This window comes from Arachis hypogaea, chromosome 12 (assembly GCF_003086295.3).
Source record: "Arachis hypogaea cultivar Tifrunner chromosome 12, arahy.Tifrunner.gnm2.J5K5, whole genome shotgun sequence".
Lineage (NCBI taxonomy): Eukaryota > Viridiplantae > Streptophyta > Magnoliopsida > Fabales > Fabaceae > Arachis > Arachis hypogaea.
In genome coordinates, this window is record NC_092047.1 from 34,716,653 (window position 1) to 34,736,103 (window position 19,451).

Here is a 19,451-nt window from a genome sequence, read left to right on the forward strand (position 1 = left end):
GGCCGTCCAAGCCTATAGAGATAATGGCGGTTCCCTTGAAGATAAGCTGACCTCAACTCAAAGATAAAGATAAGATAAGATAACTAACTTATCTTATCTAGAAAGGTCACTCTAAAACCACTATAAATACACTGGAGCACCCAGGTATAACTCATACTCTGATTCTACATAAAACCTGTTTAATACCCATGCTAACTTAAGCATCGGAGTCTCTTGCAGGTACCCCCACCCTCCGGTGACCAAGGATCAGAAGCGTAGCCAGTCCAACAAGTCGGACACAACAGCTCCGGCTGCCACCAGCCAGCCGGACACGTCATCTCTGACCAGTACTGAAGATCCCAGCCGAGATTGACCTACAGTTTCAGGTAACCCTCGGAACAATAAGGTATTACATTATGGTATCAGAGCAGTTTATTCCCCTAGAGCCTGAGGGACAAACTGACTATGCTTCTGATAATACTTTGGATGCATGTATATGCTATTTAGAATTATCTAACTGATACATGTAGCATACTTATTCATGAGCATGCATTGGGACTTTAAAGCACTAGACTTTAGATATTGAGATTGGTCACCTTGATATTGATGATTCAGTGTAGACAAAACCCAAATGGCATCTCATAGACGTAAACGAGGACAGAGAGGTAGTGAGAGAACTGAACCGTTAGATGATCCGACCAATTTCATGGCTAATAAGGAGGACCTAACAGCTGCCATGATGCTAGTGTTGCTGCTGCTAGTAGAATGATGGAAAGGATGGAACAAACAAACTAAGAAAGTGGTGAAGGAAGTAGTAATGGATCTAGTGGTAAAGACAATTAAGAGATTAGAACTCGTGCAGCTGAAAGTAAATATCTATGGCATTTAGTTAGAAAGGTAAAAGGATTCAAAGAGATGTTTGTTGGAAGCGGGTGAATGATTAAGTTCTTGGTGATTTACAATCAGAGTGGCACTATGGAAGCGCGGTGATTTTCATGGCTTTAGAGTTATAGTTGTAAACCCCGAGAAAATAATGAATAATTAGTCAATAAATTAATTATTATTTAAAAAAAATTATAAAATTAAATTTTATAGTTTAAAGAGGTAAAAATAATTAAAATACGAATTTCAACACTAATTTTAAAGATTTTGACCCAAAAATGGGTCGTCGGGCCGAACCGGTTGGACTGGGTCCGTATTGGGCCCAAGGCCCAACATATAAACATAACACTCAGCCACTCCTCCCATAAACAAAACGGATTCATGCTGAAAAGGGGGCAACTGGGCAAGGGTGAACAAGAAAACACAAACCCTTGTCACTTTGATCTTCAATCTCACATATCTCTCAATCTAGAGCTCCGATTGCCGCATCGTTTATGGCAACGTGACCATCGCATTGAGCTCTACAAATTCATCCGAACAAATGGTAAGAACTTTACAATTTCTCACCCAGCCTCTTTCTTCCCCTAATTTCAAAAATCTTAGGAATTTTGGTATTGAGAATTTGTGTTTTGGTGATGTTAGGTGTGAATTAGCTTTGGAAATTTGTTGGGTCTTGTCCCAAACATCTGTCAGTAAGGTGAGAAACCTCTAACCCTTGTGAAATTTTTGAAATAGTAAATCCTATGTTGATTTTAGTGATATTTGTGTGGAACTAGATTGAATTCTGTGTTTTGGAGACAAATTGACGATACTCGGAGCTTGAAATTGAATCTTGGTGGCTGGAAATTTTTGTTTGGTGAGGAATTGGAGCTTTGGATCTTAAAAAACAATGGATATTTGAGGTGTTCCAAGCTTAAGGAGGAATCGGCCAAGGTATGGTTTTGATTTCTCGTAGATAATATATAATGTTACATGAAAACCTAGGTTAATTGACCGTAGGATAAGTTGAATTATATGCATTGTTGAGGATTAGTGATTATTATTGGTTATTGTGAATAGTTTGAATGATTGGAGTGATAAACTTAATGAATATATATTCATGTATGTGATGTTCATGATGATTGGTGTGCATATGAATGATATTGTTGAAATTATAGGTAATATTATGTTTAATGAGTTAATGTATCAAGTGATTGGAATGTTGATTATATAAGTAAATGAATGTGTGATATATAGTAGGAATGACTATGTTGGATTGGATATGATTTGGTTGGTTTTGGATTGAGGTTTTGGAAAGAATGAGATTTTGAACTCTTTGGTAAAAAAAACTTATTTTTGACCAACTTCATCAGACTATAAATTGGCTTTCGAACCCTAAAATTTTGTCAAACTTATTTCAAATAAAAATTAGGTCTGTGAAGTTTAGGACATTCAAAGAACGGACAAAAAATAATTTTTAACAAAAATGTTATGCGCGTTTGAAGTTTGGTGTCAAAATCTGAAATTCTGTAGACTTAAATGCTTTTTGGAACCTTGGTTGTGCTTGCGTATGCAAACATGCACGCGACGTTGACCTTGGCATCTGCCTAGACATCCTGCATACACAGGCATGGTCTGTGTACGCAAATATGTTGAATTTTCACTCATGTGTACGTGGGTGTACGCGAAAACGCTGTATTCATACTCACGCGTACGCGACTAAGGGGTTGCATACGCGGGAACCCCCTTCTGTTTCATGAGCACGTGTACGTAGACGGTGCTCGCGTACACGACTTTGGCATTTTTACACCCATGCGTGCGCGGGCATGGGCATGCGTACATATGACCCCTGTTTTTCTAAAAAGCGTGCTTTTTGAGTCTTTAACTGATCATCTAGCTTTCCTACCTCTATAACTACCTTCTAAGATTGAATCCCTAGTTTTTAAGCATAGGGAGAAGAGCGGACCCATAGAGGGAGGTTGCGAAGGGAAAAACTTGAATTGAGAATTTTAAATGAAGTTGAATATGGTATGAATAATGATGAAACTAATGTGGATTGATTGAGGAAGTACAAAATGATGAAATTATTATGAGTAAAAGTTGTATCGATAATGATTGACTGATATTGAATGATTATGGCATATGCACTTCTATTTATCTAAGATACGAGTTTTCTGGGTAGATGTAGTGGCTTGCCACCACTTGCTCTAGGTTGAGACTCGATATTCTGTTGACCCTACATCGCAAGACGTGGTCGGGCACTTTAACTCCCCGAAAATTTCCTAATGAGATTATAAATGAATGATTTTGATTATATACATAGTCTCTTGGGGATGCACACACAGAGAAACTGTCTAGAGTTTGCTACCGTACATGTCGGATTTGGCTATATAACTGACAGATGAGACTCATCAACAATAGGACAGCCATACATCATATGCATTTGTATGATTTGGTTGAGTGTACATTACTTTGGTTTGCCTAATTGATTAGCCTTGCTTATCTGCTATTTATTCTACTTGCTATAGTTTAATCCTATCTATGTGTTACTTTGCTTATCTTGTATGTCTTTGCAACTGATAGATCCCTCATGCTAGGCAGAGGTGACGCTGAGGATAGTTTCACTGGTGATTAGGAGGGTTGGAGGAGACAGAAAGTGAAGTGTTAGGTTAAAGTTGGATTTAAAACCTGAATACCTTAGATAATTTACCTAATTTCTAGTTTAGTATACTTCTTTAAGTTTAATTCTAAGTGTTAGAGTTCTAAAAATGCCTCTGACTTTTCCGGAACCTTATGTATTATTTATATGGGCACTTTAACCATGTTGAGAACCCCCAGTTCTCATTCCATACATATATTATTATTTTTCAGATGCAGGTTGAGAGGCACTTCGCTGAACGTCTGGAGATCTCGTGAGCAAGCGAAGCTTAATTTTGGGGATGCTGTATTTTCTACTTACGCTATGTATATAGATTCTCCTCTATATATATTTTACGTTTGTCCCTCTTAGAGGTTGACTTGGAGAAACAAGTTGTCAGTTTTCTGTTTTGGGATATTTTGGGTTATATATATATATATATATATATATATATATATATATATATATATATATATATATGTGTATGTATGTATGTATGTATGTATGTATGTATGTATGTACTCCAGCCGGCCTTGGCTTCATAGTTCGAGTCCGAAGCTTGATATTTTGTATCTTTTGGTATTCTGCTCTTTATGTATATAAGCTTTATCTTTCCTTTTATCTGGTTATCCTTTTACGTGTGCGATGCACTTTTCTTTTTACGGTTTTTTCTTAAGCTTTTCTTTAAGGCTCCTAGTTACGATTTTCTTCAACTATATTTATATGTATGTCTTTTATTTTAGAGGTTGTAATACATCTCTACCTCTGCTTTACATCTTAAACATAAGTCTCTGTGTGGTAGGGTGTTACAATAGTGGCATGAGAAATGAGTCTTGGAATATGAGATTATTTCGAGGATTGACAAAGGATCAAAGAATGGAAAGTATGAGTGTGTGATTTAGTTTACAATGCATTGAATTAGATTAAGATGTTGAGAAATTGTTTGGTGTTTGAGATAGTTGAGAAAGATTTGAGATGAACTTGATATTTGTTAGCTATTAAGAGAAACCTTGAAGAAGCTAGGAGTGAAATAGATAAATATGGCATAGGCTTGAATTTGGTTGTGTTTATTGTGTATGAGAATGAAGGATGTGAATAGGTATTTGAATTGATGTTGAAGAATGGTAGTATGAATGGTGTGAGAGTAGTTGAAGTTGAGAGAACCTTTAATGATGGTTAAGCCCAAAATTTGAAGAGAATGTTCTTCTAACTATCAGTCCGTTAGGAGACAAACCAAACTTAGATTGAATCTTGATAATGAATGAGTTCCGAGAATACAATACGTTGAGAAGAGAAGAACCACTCTTATCTATTTTCCGTAGTGGACCAAATTTTATAGACAAAATTTTTAATTATGTGGGTATGATGTAAAACCCTGTAATTAATAAATAATTAACTACTAAATTAATTATGAGACAAAGAAATTAGAAAATTAAATCTTATAATTTGAAGAAGTAAAAATATTGAAAATACGAATTTAAAACACTAACTTTAAATATTTTGGCCCAAAAATAGGCTAACGGGCCGAACCAGTTGAACTGGACCGCATTTTGGCCCAAGGCCCACACTCAAACTCCCAAAACTCAGCCAAGGTTCAGCATCTCCCCCTTCTTCATTGAGACACACGGTTAGAAGAGAGAAGAGAAGTAAGGAACCCTAGTGCACTATTCATCCATGATTTTAATCGCCTATAACTTTCAATCCGGAGCTCCAATTTCCACACCGTATATGGCCATGGGTTTGCCTCACTGAGCTCTTCAATTATATCTGAACGAAGTGGTAAAGCACCTTGAATTTCTTGCCCAGTTCCCTCTTCCATTCTAATTTCGTGATTTTGGTTATGGGTATTGAGGATTTTCATAATTTTGATGGTTTAAGCGTACTCTAGCATTGAGTGATTATTGGGTTTCGCCTCAGTCATTCATGGGTAAAGGAAAAAGACTCTAACCCTTGTGGTTTATGGATAATTGTAAATCCTAGTATTTATTTTGGTATATTATGTGGAACTAGATTGAATTTCGTATTGAGTTGGTGTTGAATTGGCGATTTGAGTGTTTGAAACTAAGCTTCAGTGGCCGAGAATTGTTGAATTTGAGTTGGAGCTTTGGAAGTTGGTGAAAAAGAGGTTTGATGGTGTCTTGAAACTTGGGAAAAATTGACCAAGAAATGATTTCGGTTTCTTGTAGTTAATATATAATGTTGTATGAAACTTAGGCTAGTAACCCTTAAGATAGGTTTGAATTGTATACATTGATTGATTGAATGTATGTGGTGAATTGTATAAGAAGATGGTTTGAGCATGTTGAATGAAATTGATGCGTAATTAATGATTGTGATGATAAATTGTGGTGAAATTTGAGTTTGAGATCGTGGCCGGGTAAGTTAATGAAATGAAATGACTGAATGTAGTATGATTGTGATTGTGATGAAGATTGATGGTATGAGTTTGGTGATAAAAATTTGATGAAATATTGTTGGATTTGAAAAATTGTGAATGAAAATAGTTGAAATTGAATAGCTAGTTGTTGAAAGTATAGGATGGTTAATAATTGATGGGTGAGTACTTCGAAATGTAGGGAAGTGTGTAAGAGCTAAAATTTTGTATGTTGGAAGTAAATTATTTTAAGGGTTTTGAAAACTAGAGGATTTGACAAATTTTGGTGAAAACTTATTTTTAACCAACTTTAACGGGTCATAACTTGGCTTCCGGATCCCCCAATTCTTGCAAAGCTTATCTTGGATAAAAATTGGATCCTGAAATTTATAATGTTCGAAGAACGGACAAAAAATGATTTTTAACAAAAAAAGTTATGTGCATTTGAAGTTTGGTGTGAAAAACTGATTTTCTAAACTTAACAGCTTTTTGGAGTTCTGATATGCATGCGTACACGGAAGGCTCCATGTGACGTGTAAACCCTGTAAAATTAGTGAATAATTAGTCAATAAATTAATTTTTAATAAAAAAATTAGAAATATGAATTTTATATTTTTATGAGATAGAGCTAATTAAAATAACAATTTTGACACTAATTTTAAAGAATTTGGCCCAAAATTGGGCCTAACGAGCCGAACTGGTTGAACCGGAACCAAACCGGGCCCAAAGCCCAAGTATATAAGACACACTTCATCCTTTTCTTCCCCAAATGATGAGAATCACACTGAAGGGGGCTGAAGAAGTGAAGAACACACCAAACCCTCACCTAAATATTCAATCCAACATAACTTTTAATCCGGAGCTCCGATTGCTGCACTATTTGTGGCCACGTGTCCGCAGTGATGAGCTCTACAAAGTCCAGTATATTATAAGGTGAGAAAATCACATTCTCAGTTTTAATTTCCTCTTCTCAAATCCAAAATAGTATGGTCTTGGGTGTTAATATTTGTGGTTAATTTGATGTTTTAGGACCAAATTGACTTGAGAAATTAGTGGGTAAAGGCTTAATTGAGGCACATACAAAGTAAGGATCCTCAAATCCTAGTGAATCCTTTAACTAATTGTGATTGAGAATTGAGTTTATGTGTATGAATGTGATAATATGTATTAGGTAGTTTATAAGTAGATTTGGAACACAATTGAAAAGATTGGAAGCTTGAGTGGGAGCTTTGGGTGCTGAATTTTAGTAGTGGAGACTTGAACCTTGACTAATTGAGTTGCCTTTGGGTTATACAAGGAAATTGGCCAAGGTATGGTTTCAGTTTCTCGTAGATAATATGTAATGTCTTGTGAAAACTTAGGCTAGGTGACCGTAGGATAAGTTGAACGGTATGAGTTGATTGAGTAATGTGGTTAGTAAATGAGTATTTATATATGTATGTATGACATTGGGGTAGTATGGTGAATTTTTAATTTGCTAATATAATGAGTTGATGATGATTCTGAATTGTTGATATAAATGTTAAGTTTGGTGAAAAATTATGCATGAGATGGGTGATGACTTGCATCATCTACCTTTTTTCTTATCTAAAAGGACCATAAAAAGAGCATAATCTCATTAAATCAATGCAATTTCATGAGCCAAATGATAAATATTATGGTACATTGCTTTGAAATGGGTTGTATTGAATTTCAGGTGAAAAGAGCAACAAAAAGAGAAGAAAACAACAAAAAAGGGTTGGACGTGTAGCTGGGCATGCCACTTGAAGCTCTGGGTGTGGCACGCCAAGCTTTTGAAGCCAAATCTCAAAGAGGGCGTGCCACTTGATGCTTTCGGCGTGGCACGCCAAGCTTTTGAAGCCAAATCTCAAAGAAGGCGTGCCACTTGGTGCTATGGGCGTGGCACGCCAAGTTTGTGAAGCCAAGTCTCAAAGAGGGCGTGCCACTTAGTGTTTTGGGTGTGGCATACCATTCTTAAGTTCCTGAGGAGTTATTTTGAGCCCCACTATGGGCGTGGCACGCCAAGCATTGGGCATGGCACGCCGAGGCATATGCCAGCCTGACCTCCTCTCATTCAAATGAAAATATCCTGAGCTACACAACTCCAAATGAAGTTATTCTAGTGCCATTAGAAAGTAGACATCCAGGGCTTTCCAACCATATATAACGCTTTATGATGAAAACTAGAATTGAGGAATATATTGACTCCGAAAACAGAAGGAGAAAAACACGTCACTGCAGAGTTACCATCCTGACCTCTTCATCTTCAAAGGGACATAACTTGAGTTTTAGAGGTCCAAATGATCTGATTTTAGTAGAGTTGGAAAGTTGACATCAAGAGATTTTCAACGATATATAACACTCTAGGGTGAACATTAAAACTAGAGGTGAAAAAGGCCATTATTTCAGCGTTGCAAAACCTGGGCGTGCCACTTGATATCGAAGGCGTGGCACGCCAGCTCTATTTTCATAATGGGCGTGGCATCATTGAAGGCGTGGCACACCCAAGAGTGGGCGTGGCACGCCAGTTTCAAAATATATGGGCGTGGCATGCCAGAAAGTGGGTGTGGCACGCCGGGCTACTTGACAGACTGACTTATCCACCTTCAAATGGGCATAACTTGAGCTACAGAGGTTCAAATGAGTTGATTCTAGAGGCGTTGAAAAGCTAACATCCAGGGCTTTCCAACAATATATAATACTTTATAGTAGACATTCAATTTGAGGCCTAACCAACTCCATCTATTCAGCATTGCAAAGTGGGTCATACTCCAAAATGGAAATTTCTATTGGGAGTGACACTTGAAACCCCACGCCAACTTCTCCCTGCATCCCCCAACCTTCAACCAAGCCCACTCCAACTCTCATTCAAGCCAAACTTATCAATTAATCAAGGCCAAAAGAAGCATCTAGAATAGTTTATTTTCATTTCATTGTAATTTGCTTTTAATTTCATTTAAGTTTGTAATTTAGGAGAACCTATATAGAGGACTTAGTTTCATAGAATTAGTCTGTTGGATTGGGAGAGTCTTCGGACCCTCTCTGTTCACCATTAGCTTCCTTTCTTTTCTTTCTTACTTTTGTAAATATCTTTTAGTTATGAATTACTAACTCTTTCCATTGGAAAAGAGAGCTCTATTGCTATTTAAGGGATTGATTGTTTTTATTCTTCTTCTTCTTTTCATCTTCTCTTTGATTTGATAGAAGAAATTTCATTTTAATGCTAGTGTTCAATCATCTTGGGAAAGAGGTTGAATGCAAAATGGGTTTCATGGGAACCTTGGAAAAGGAAACATGAAACCATGCTAGAAATCCCTTCTCACACTTGAGTAGGATCTGGATTTTGGTGTTTGGATATGGTGACATATAATCCTCCCTCTACTTGGACCTATGATGATGTGTGGTATAATCAGGGACTATTTTTCATCTTTTCTCATGAACAATTAGACCAAGGAATTGGCTATTGATCAAGATTTGAGAGATTGAGTCACCAAGGAATTGGGGCTCAATCAATCATGATTGCCAAGAGGTCAATGAGTTGCATGATTGAAGATGAGATGAAGTCAATTAATCCGGAGAATGCAATATCTCATGATCTCAATGTTTATTTTATCTTTCTTTCTTTTATTTACTTTATGGTTATTTACATTTTCTGCACTTTACATTTCCAGCACTTTACTTTCTTGTACTTTACTTTCCTTGCCATTTACTTTCTTGCACTTTATTACTTTTCTTTACTTTTATGTCATTTATATTTCCTTGTTGCTTATCACTCAAAATTGAATCGTCTAACTAGAATAATTAATCAACTATTACTTGCTTAATCCGTTAATCCTCGTGGGATCGACCTCACTCTTTATGAGTTTTATTACTTAATACGACGCGGTGCACTTGCCGGTAGTTATTAACAAAAAAGTAAATTTTTTTCGTTATCAAGTAACATACTACGAAAAGAGGAAAAATATTTGAATTATATATATTACCTACTAATGTTAATATTTAGGATACATGTAATTAAAGAATTGTTCTAATAATATATATATTTTCATACTTAATTATTTGTATAGTTTATCAAGATTAACATGCAAAAATAATAATAAAAAAAAATTCTCAAATTTATTCAGAACATAATACGAAAATAAATATATACAGGTCTGTACTTACACTACATAAAAAATAAATCATTAAAAAAAATAATAACCAAATTATATTAATATTAATATACTAATAATGTTAATCACTTAGAAAGCAAAAAACAGCACTAACCGTAAAAAATACATGCATATAAATAATTTAATAAAATAATAATTCACAAATTGAAAATTATTTAAATGTGCTATAATATGTTTTTGTAGGGTTGAATCTCGTACCATTTTTTTAATTGAAATCACAGTTCAAACCTCTCACACCATTATATCACTAATTCACTATTGCAAACTTCACCACTCACACTTTAGTATACCCTCGTAAGATACACACTGCGAGAAGGAAGAAGGTGAAATTTATATAAACGCTTTAGGGGTGGGAGAAAGCTACACGCGCAGCATACTTGATGCATGCGTGTCACCCTCCCATGCTTCTCACAAGTCATGGGAAACAGCATTGCGGGTGAGCAGAGCTCCTAGCTGGCCCCAAATGCCTGTCTCCTCAGCTTCTCACCCTTACCGTGATGACAGCATCATATACTCTTTTGCTAAGAGAAACTTTTGGCTCCATACACACTTTCAACTCCTGCGCGACCACTTATCTGCACATCACCAAAAATAAATCAATATAAAAAATAATTTCTGACCAATTTTTTATCCACACACTATAAGTATTGTTAGCTTATAATTATATAAGTTACGGTAATTCCCTAAAGTTTGTATAATTGAATATTTCCCAATTTGAATCATTGTATGCATTTGTCCCTGACTTCCAATATTGGATTTTGTGAGTGGTGAACTATACCACCCCTCCCCCTCCCCCCAAAAAAAAAAAAAAATCATCGTATGCATTTGGACACATCATAACCTAGGTACCTTTTGTTTTTTTCTTGTTTTTTATTATCATCTACCCGGATAAGAAAAGAAGTAAATGATTATTTAAAAAATTTAATTTTGATATATATATATATATATATATATATATATATATAGGTGTACGTTAAGTTAGTACAAATAATTCCATTAATTTTAATATATTTGCTTCATTAAAACAATTGTGATTATATAATTATGTAAATAATTTTTTATTTTTGCATTGAAATTTAACAATTATTTAAAATGTACCGGAAAGGAATCATTTATATTTTAAATATTTTATGTGGAATTTAAAGCTGGTTCAATGGTCAATACAATAATACCTCTAATCCTTAATTACTAAATATGCAAATTTAGATATTTAAATTAAACAAATCGCTCATTTTCACATATATGACAAATTGTTATTTGAACCATTACTCATTTGATTAGATTAAGAATATTAATAAGCCTTATAGTCTAAAATGTAGATATTTCCGCACTAACCACTTTAAAATTGCGTACATTATTATATTGCTATTCGCTTATCACTTTTTGTTTGGGTTGAAAACGGAATAATTATTGCTTACTTGAACTTTTTTTTTTTTTTAACATGAGCTTATATATTTCTTACTTGACTTTGACTTGTATGAACTAAGCACTCACATATTTTATTCATCCATTAACTAACACATATGCATGTTAAAAGTACGAGGAGTCCAGATTCTTTTAAATTATTCTGCTAAAGTTTTTAATTTAACAAAATTTTTGTGTCATTAAAATCAACATTTTTTTATATATACCACAATTTTATTCTTAACTCAAAGTCATCATATAATGTAAGTTCTTTTTTTTTTTCTCTTAGCATTACTTTCCTTAACCATGGCAGAAAGTAGAAAAAATTTAATTAGTTCCGTTTTTTTGAATAATAAAGAGAGAAATAATGTAATACAATTATCAGAAAAGGATATAAAGGAACACTACAAAATTCTTGTTTATTTGTGGAAGTTTTTTAGTGGGAGTTATTATAAACCTCCATAATATATTTTAATAGTGACAATTTGTAAAACCTCCATAAATTATTAACAATAACTCCCACACATCCATCAATACTAAAACAATTTTTAGCCGAAATTAATATTAGCCCATAACAAAAATAGAAAAAAAAAAACACAGAAGAGGGGGCTTCGAGCGATTGCGAGAAAGAGAGAGAGAAGGAGAGGAACCTCTGAAACCCTAAAATATCAATCTCCCTGCCGCCGCCATTCATCTCCTTGCCGCCGTCGTCTCCTCCGTCAAAGCGTTGCCGGTGCGGAGTTATGAATGGGGGACGAGGTGATCGTGGAGCCTATGAATTCGTTGACCTCTTAGAGTGACGATTTCATTCAGATTGTTGAGGTAATGCTTTAAATCTTTGGCTTCTGCGTCGTCTTCTACTGCGGGTTGTGATGCTGGTTCTGCTTTTCCTCCGACGGCTTGAAGCATTCAGAGTGCGGTTTGGGCGCGGATTCGGTGGTGTGGTTTGGACGCAGATTCGGTGGTGCTAGCTGAGGAGATCAAGAAGGCGAGCTAGCGAGTCTCTGTAAGCTTCAAGTCGAGTCGAGTTTTATGTCATGTCGAGTCATTATAATTAGGATTTGTTCCTAATTTTTTCTTGTTCTTTGCTTTCTTCAATTTTTCAAATTTTTTCAAAGATATTAGTTTTTGTGATAATTTGATGATATAGTTTTAGTTATACACAAATTCGGTTTCTTATGTTCTAATGTACTTTTCTCTTCTGTAAATTTTTCAGGTCAAGGCAAAGAATTTGATATAGATTTTGTTAATTTGATTTGATATATTATAAAGGTGAAGAGACATAAATAAAAAAATTGTTATTCTCTATTGAAATTTTTGATTTTTTCTTGAAGTAAAACGGATGTTAGGATTCATAGTTTAGGTGATCATTAGGTTCAATTGTTTCCATTAGAGGCTATTCTTCTTTATTGATGTAGATTTGTTGAGATATATCTATAAATTAAGTGTTTAGTAATTTGTCGATTCAAATTTCAGAATGCAAAATAGTTTTGTCTTCTTTCATTTTCTTTCTTAAATCTGCATTGACTTCTTTAATTTTGCATAACGGTCCATGTTTGATTATTTAGTCCCAGTTAATTGAATGTGTTAGCTATAGTAAGCTAATTTTATTTTTTAAATACTGATTCTTATTGAGTTCTCTGTTTTAGGTATCAATTTCATTCATGCTCTTGTTAGCATTTTGAGTCGCATCTATTTTTGTTGTTCCATGTGTATTGATTTCTGCAATTTTTGTTCACAATGGTTAACGTTTAATCATTTAATTTTCATCTACTGCATGTGTTACTTACTTATCCTATTTTAGACAATATTCTTGTAAAGTACTAAGCTAGTTTATTTATTTTCAAATTTGGTTCTTCTGTTTCATATATCCCCTTGTTTTTGTGATAATTTAGTATGCAAGTTGGACACCAATTGGGATAGTTATCTCTTGAATCCTTTTTAGTTTCTATTATTAGTGTAGTGATAGATCTTTTGCAAGAAATTAAAGAAATCTTGAAGGTTCAGATCAAAGTTTGGCGATATATATTCCTGCATTATGCCTTCCTTAAATTATAATTGCTTATCTTTATATTTATTTATTTATTTATTTTTGTTCGGTTCAAGTCTCTCCTTCCCAAGATTTTTGGTTCAAAGAGAACTGGGAGAGGCTCAGACGATGATGCTTTCACCAAGCCATACACGAGGAAGGAGATCAAAAGGAGTTACTCTTGTTAATTTCTCTTTCACTCCCCCTTTCTTTGTCATTGTTGCTTTAATTTTCCTTTGATGAATGTTCTTTTTCATGTCGAAAGATTTGGAGAAGAAGATTGAATCTAGAAAAAAAGCTTTAATGGAAGTATCTCCCTTCATGAGAAAAAAGCTTCTCAGGTATACATACATATTATTGTTTCATGGAATTAATTTCTTTTTATATTCCCTGAAATTATTTTTCATATCCAATTTTATGGTAATTTATATTGAGAAACATCTGGGTCAATGCTACGTTCTGGATCATCCAACTCGTATAATAGTCCAAGTACTTAGCAAGATATTGGTAGGTTACCTATCAACATCAAAATCTTGCCTATCCGGAAGGATGTTTATAATCATGGGAAAAGGAAATCTTTTATTTGTTGTTTAGGTATTTATTTTCGACAGCAATACCTAATAAAGCCACGTATATAACTACCAACTGTGTTAGGCTTCATGATTAGAAGGAGTGGCTTTGTATACCCATTGTAATTATGTACTAGTCAAGATAATAGGATAAAGCATGACCTTAGTTACTTATATGTGCTAACAGAAAGGGAGACTAGCTCAGGAATCGAAGGCCTAAATTTGTTTACTTTTGAACGACCTGTGGGTCCAGAAACTGAAAGACAGAGTTTCAGGTTGGGTATCTTGTTGTAGTGAGATTAAAAACTTGTGTTAGTAAGACATCAGTTTATAGTAAATTAATAATAACTGGAAATGCATGTAGGATATTTGTTGCAACTTGGAATATAGGAGGAAAATCACCAAACTATGATCTGAACCTTCAAGATTTCTGCTAGTGGAGGGCTTTGCAGATATATATGTATTGGGGGTGAGTTTATATGTATAGTTTCATATATGCCATTAATTCTTCTTTATATGTAATTATGTAGGGCCTTTGGGTTGGTCTTAACCTTGCATTAGCCATTACTCAATATCCCAAAGGTATTTTTATTATATTTTATCTTATAATATAATCTTAGGTTTCTATTAATAAATTCTTTAATTAGTTTAACGTTAAATAATTGCGACACTCTTCTTGTATATATCTCTTTTCCAGGGTATTGCTATTACATTTCCTATTTATTTTGCAACAGAGGTAATAAGTTCTGGATCTTTTTCTCTTGTTAGTTAAATCTATGGTTTATGATGTAGACTTTCATATCAACTATCACACATATAGCAACAACCATTAATTTGTGATGCATGGTTCTTGATTGGTGATGAGCGGATAATTTATACGCTTTTTGGCATTGTTTTTATATAGTTTTTAGTATGATTTAGTTAGTTTTTAGTATATTTTTATTAATTTTTAAATAAAAATCACATTTCTGGACTTTACTATGAGTTTGTGTATTTTTCTGTGATTTCAGATAATTTCTGGCTGAAATTGAGGGACTTGAGCAAAAATCAGATTCAGAGGCTGAAGAAGGACTGCAGATGCTGTTGGATTCTGACCTCCCTGCACTCAAAGTGGATTTTCTGGAGCTACATGAGTTCAAATGGTGCGCTCTCAATTGCGTTGAAAAGTAGACATCCAGGGCTTTCCAGAAATATATAATAGTGCATACTTTACCCGAGTTTAGATGATGCAAACTGGCATTCAACGCCAGCTTTCTACCCTATTCTGGAGTTAAACGCCAGAAATAGGTTGCAAAGCAGAGTTAAACGCTAGAAATAGGTTACAAACTGGCGTTTAACTCCAAGGAAGACCTCTACACGTGAAAGCTTCAATGCTCAGCCCAAGCACACACCAAGTGGGCCCGGAAGTGGATTTCTGCATCATTTACTTATCTCTGTAAACCCTAGTAACTAGTTTAGTATAAATAGGACATTTTACTATTATATTTACATCTTTGGATTTTCAATCTTTTGTTCATCTTTTGATCATTTTTAGATCTCTAGACCTCCATGGGAGGCTGGCCACTCGGCCATGTCTACCCTATTTTCACTTATGTATTTTCAACAGTAGAGTTTCTACACACCATAGATTAAGGTGTGGAGCTCTGCTGTTCCTCATGAATTAATGGAAAGTACTATTGTTTTTCTATTCAATTTGAGCCTATTTCTTCTCTAAGATATTCATTCGCACACAAGAACATGATGAATGTGATGATTATGTGACACTTATCATCATTCTCACTTATGAACACGTGCCTGACAAAACTTCCGTTCTACATGTAAACAAGCTTGAATGTGTATATCTTAGTCTCCTGATCTGCGATCAAAGTCTTCGTGGTATAGGCTAGAATTATTGGCGGCCATTCTTGAGGTCCGGAAAGTCTAAACCTTGTCTGTGGTATTCCGAGTAGGATCTGGAAAGGGATGGCTGTGACGAGCTTCAAACTCGCGAGTGCTGGGCGTAGTGATAGACGCAAAAGGATTACTGAATCCTATTCCAGTATGATCGAGAACCGACAGATGATTAGCCGTGCAGTGACAGCGCATCTTGGACCATTTTCACTGAGAGGACGAAAAGTAGCCATTGACAACGTGATGCCCTACATAACGCTTGCCATGGAAAGGAGTATGAATGATTGGATGAAGACAGCAGGAAGCAGAGGTTCAGGAGGAACAAAAGTATCTCTATACGCTTATCTGAAATTCTCACCAATGAATTACATAAGTATTTCTATCCTATTTTATATTTTAAGTATATTTTAATTATTAAAACTCTATAACCATTTGAATCTGCCTAAATGAGATTTACAAGGTGACCGTAGCTTGCTTCAAGCCGACAATCTCCGTGGGATCGACCCTTACTCACATAAGGTTTATTACTTGGACGACCCAGTGCACTTGCTGGTTAGTTGTGTGAAGTTGTGACAAAGAACTAAGATTATGAACGTGCGTATTAAGTTTTCAGCGCCGTTACCAAGGAATGAACGATCACGATTTTGCATACCAAGTTTTTGACGCTGTTGCCGAGGATTGTTCGAGTTTGGACAACTGACGGTTCATCTTGTTGCTCAGATTAGGTAATTTTATTTTAATTTTAAGCTTTTTATTTCTTATTTTCAAAAAATACAAAAAAAAATTTCTTCTTTTTCGTTCTTCCTAAAATAATTTTCGAAAAAACCAAAAAAATTAATAAAATCATAAAAAACCAAAAAATTTGTGTTTCTTGTTTGAGTCTAGTGTCAAATTTTAAGTTTGGTGTCAATTGCATCCTTTTTAATATTTCTAAAAAAAAAATTTCGAAAAATTCATGCATGTGTTCCTCATGATCTTCAAGTTGTTCCTAATGATTTTCTTTGTTTGATCTTTGCATTTTCATGTTTTGTGTCTTTTCTTATTTTTCATATGCATTTTCAATTTGTTAGTGTCTAAAGTTTGAAAATTTCCAAGTTTGGTGTCTTGCATGTTTTTCTTTTCTTAAAAATTTTTCAAAAATAAGTTCTTGATGTTCATCTTGATCTTCAAAGTGTTCTTGGTGTTCATCTTGATATTCAAAGTGTTCTTGCATGCATCATGTGTTTTAATCTTGAATTTTCAGGTTTTAAGTCTTTTTATTGTTTTTCTCTTTCTTCATTAAAAAAATTTCAAAAATCAAAAAAATTATCTTTCCCTTTTTATCTCATAAATTTTCGAAAATTTGAGTTAACTTTTTCAAAACTTTTTAAAATTTAGTTGTCTCTTATGAGTCAAGTCAAATTTTCATTTTAAAAATTCTTTCTTTTTCAAAAATCAAATCTTTTTCATTTTTTCTTTCATAATTTTGAAATTTTCAAAATCTTTTTCTTATTTCTATTTCATATTTTCGAAATTAATGCTAACAATTAATGTGATTGATTCAAAAATTTTAAGTTTGTTTCTTACCTAGTAAGAAAGGTTCAATCTTTAAATTTTAGAATCATATCTTTTAGTCTCTTGTTAGTCAAGTAATCAATTTCAATTTTCAAAAATCAAATCTTTTTAATTTCCAATTTAAATCTTTTTCAAAATGATTTTCAATCATATCTTTTTTAATTTCAATCATATCTTTTTCAAAATCAATTTCAAAATCTTTTCTAGCTTCCTATCTTTTCAAATTTGATTTTCAAATCTTTTTCAATTAACTACTTGACTTTTTACTTGATTTTAAAAGTTTTCTATTTCACTCATATCTTTTTCAAAACCACCTAACTCATTCTCTTTCTCTAATTTTCGAAAATCCCCTATCCCTTTTTCAAAATTCCTTTTAATTAACTAATTGTTTTTAAATTTTAATTTAATTTTATTTCTCTCCCTAATTTTTGAATACTAACTAATAATTAAAATAAAAACAAAAATATTTTCCTTTTATTTTTTTAAATTTCAAAATTTTCTCTTCTCCTTCTTCTATTCTTCTCTTCTTCGACTCACATAAAGGAATCTCTATACAGTGACATAGAGGATTCCTATTCTTTTCTGTTCTCTTCTTTTTCATATGAGCAGGAACAGGGATAAGGACATTCTTATTAATGCTGATCCGGAACCTGAAAGAACTCTGAAGAGGAAGCTAAGAGAAGCTAAAACACAACACTCTGAAGAGAACTTTACTGAAATTTTCGAAAAAGAAGTAGAGATGGCCGAAACCAATAACAATGGTGGAGGTGCAAGGAAGATGCTTGGTGACTTTACTGCACCAAATTCCAACTTACATGGAAGAAGCATCTCAATCCCTGCCATTGGAGCAAACAATTTTGAGCTAAAGTCTCAATTAGTTTCTCTGATGCAACAGAATTGCAAGTTTCATGGACTTCCATCAGTTCCTTTTCAGTTCTTAACTGAATTCTTGCAGATCTGTGATACTGTTAAGACCAATGGGGTTGATCCCGAAGTCTATAGGCTTATGCTTTTCCCGTTTGCTGTAAGAGACAGAGCTAGAATATGGTTGGACTCTCAACCTAAAGATAGCCTGAACTCTTGGGATAAGCTGGTCACGACTTTCTTAGCCAAGTTCTTTCCTCCTCAAAAGCTTAGCAAGCATAGAGTGGATATTCAAACCTTCAAACAGAAAGAAGGTGAATCCCTCTATGAAGCTTGGGAGAGATATAAGCAACTGAACAAAAAGTGTCCTTCTGACATGCTTTCAGAATGGACCATCCTGGATATATTCTATGATGGTCTGTCTGAATTATCAAAGATGTCATTAGACCATTCTACAGGTGGATCCATTCACCTAAAGAAAATGCCTGCAGAAGCTCAGAAACTCATTGACATGGTTGCAAATAACCAGTTCATGTACACTTCTGAAAGGAATCCTGTGAGTAATGGGACGTGTTAGAGGAAGGGAGTTCTTGAAATTGATACTCTGAATGCCATATTGGCTCAGAATAAAATATTGACTCAGCAAGTCAATATGATTTCTCAGAGTCTGAATGGATTGCAAGCTGCATCCAATAGTACTTAAGAGGCATCTTCTGAAGAAGAAGCTTATGATCCTGAGAACCCTGCAATAGCATAGGTAAATTACATGGGGGAACCCTATGGAAATACCTATAATCCCTCATGGAGAAATCATCCAAATTTCTCATGGAAGAATCAACAAAAGCCTCAACAAGGCTTTAATAATGGTGGAAGAAACAGGTTTAGCAATAGCAAGCCTTTTTCATCATCCACTCAGCAACAGACAGAAAATTCTGAGCAGAATCCATCTAGCTTAGCAAATATAGTCTCTGATCTATCTAAGGCCACTTTAAGTTTCATGAATGAAACAAGGTCCTCCATTAGAAATTTGGAGGCACAAGTGGGCCAGCTGAGTAAAAGAGTCACTGAAACCCCTCCTAGTACTCTCCCAAGCAATACAGAAGAGAATCCAAAAAGA

At 34.4% G+C, this 19,451-nt stretch overlaps 3 long non-coding RNA genes and 1 other non-coding gene across 4 annotated transcripts; 3 read left to right on the forward strand and 1 right to left on the reverse strand.

Moving 5' to 3' along the window:
* Nucleotides 1-12,019: 12,019 nt before the first annotated feature.
* Nucleotides 12,020-12,741, forward strand: LOC140177307 (uncharacterized). Its single transcript, XR_011869130.1, has 2 exons — nt 12,020-12,434; nt 12,645-12,741. It is a non-coding gene; the product is annotated as an uncharacterized lncRNA (long non-coding RNA).
* A 516-nt stretch (nt 12,742-13,257) lies between these two features.
* LOC140177308 (uncharacterized) lies at nt 13,258-14,583 on the forward strand. Its single transcript, XR_011869131.1, has 3 exons — nt 13,258-13,798; nt 14,214-14,301; nt 14,391-14,583. It is a non-coding gene; the product is annotated as an uncharacterized lncRNA (long non-coding RNA).
* Nucleotides 14,584-14,712: 129 nt separating this feature from the next.
* On the forward strand, nt 14,713-15,718 carry LOC140177309 (uncharacterized). The gene is made up of 2 exons (XR_011869133.1): nt 14,713-14,762; nt 15,037-15,718. It is a non-coding gene; the product is annotated as an uncharacterized lncRNA (long non-coding RNA).
* Nucleotides 15,719-18,608: 2,890 nt separating this feature from the next.
* LOC112731229 (small nucleolar RNA R71) lies at nt 18,609-18,716 on the reverse strand. The gene has a single exon (XR_003167017.1). It is a non-coding gene; the product is annotated as a small nucleolar RNA R71 (small nucleolar RNA).
* Between the last annotated feature and the right edge of the window lie 735 nt (nt 18,717-19,451).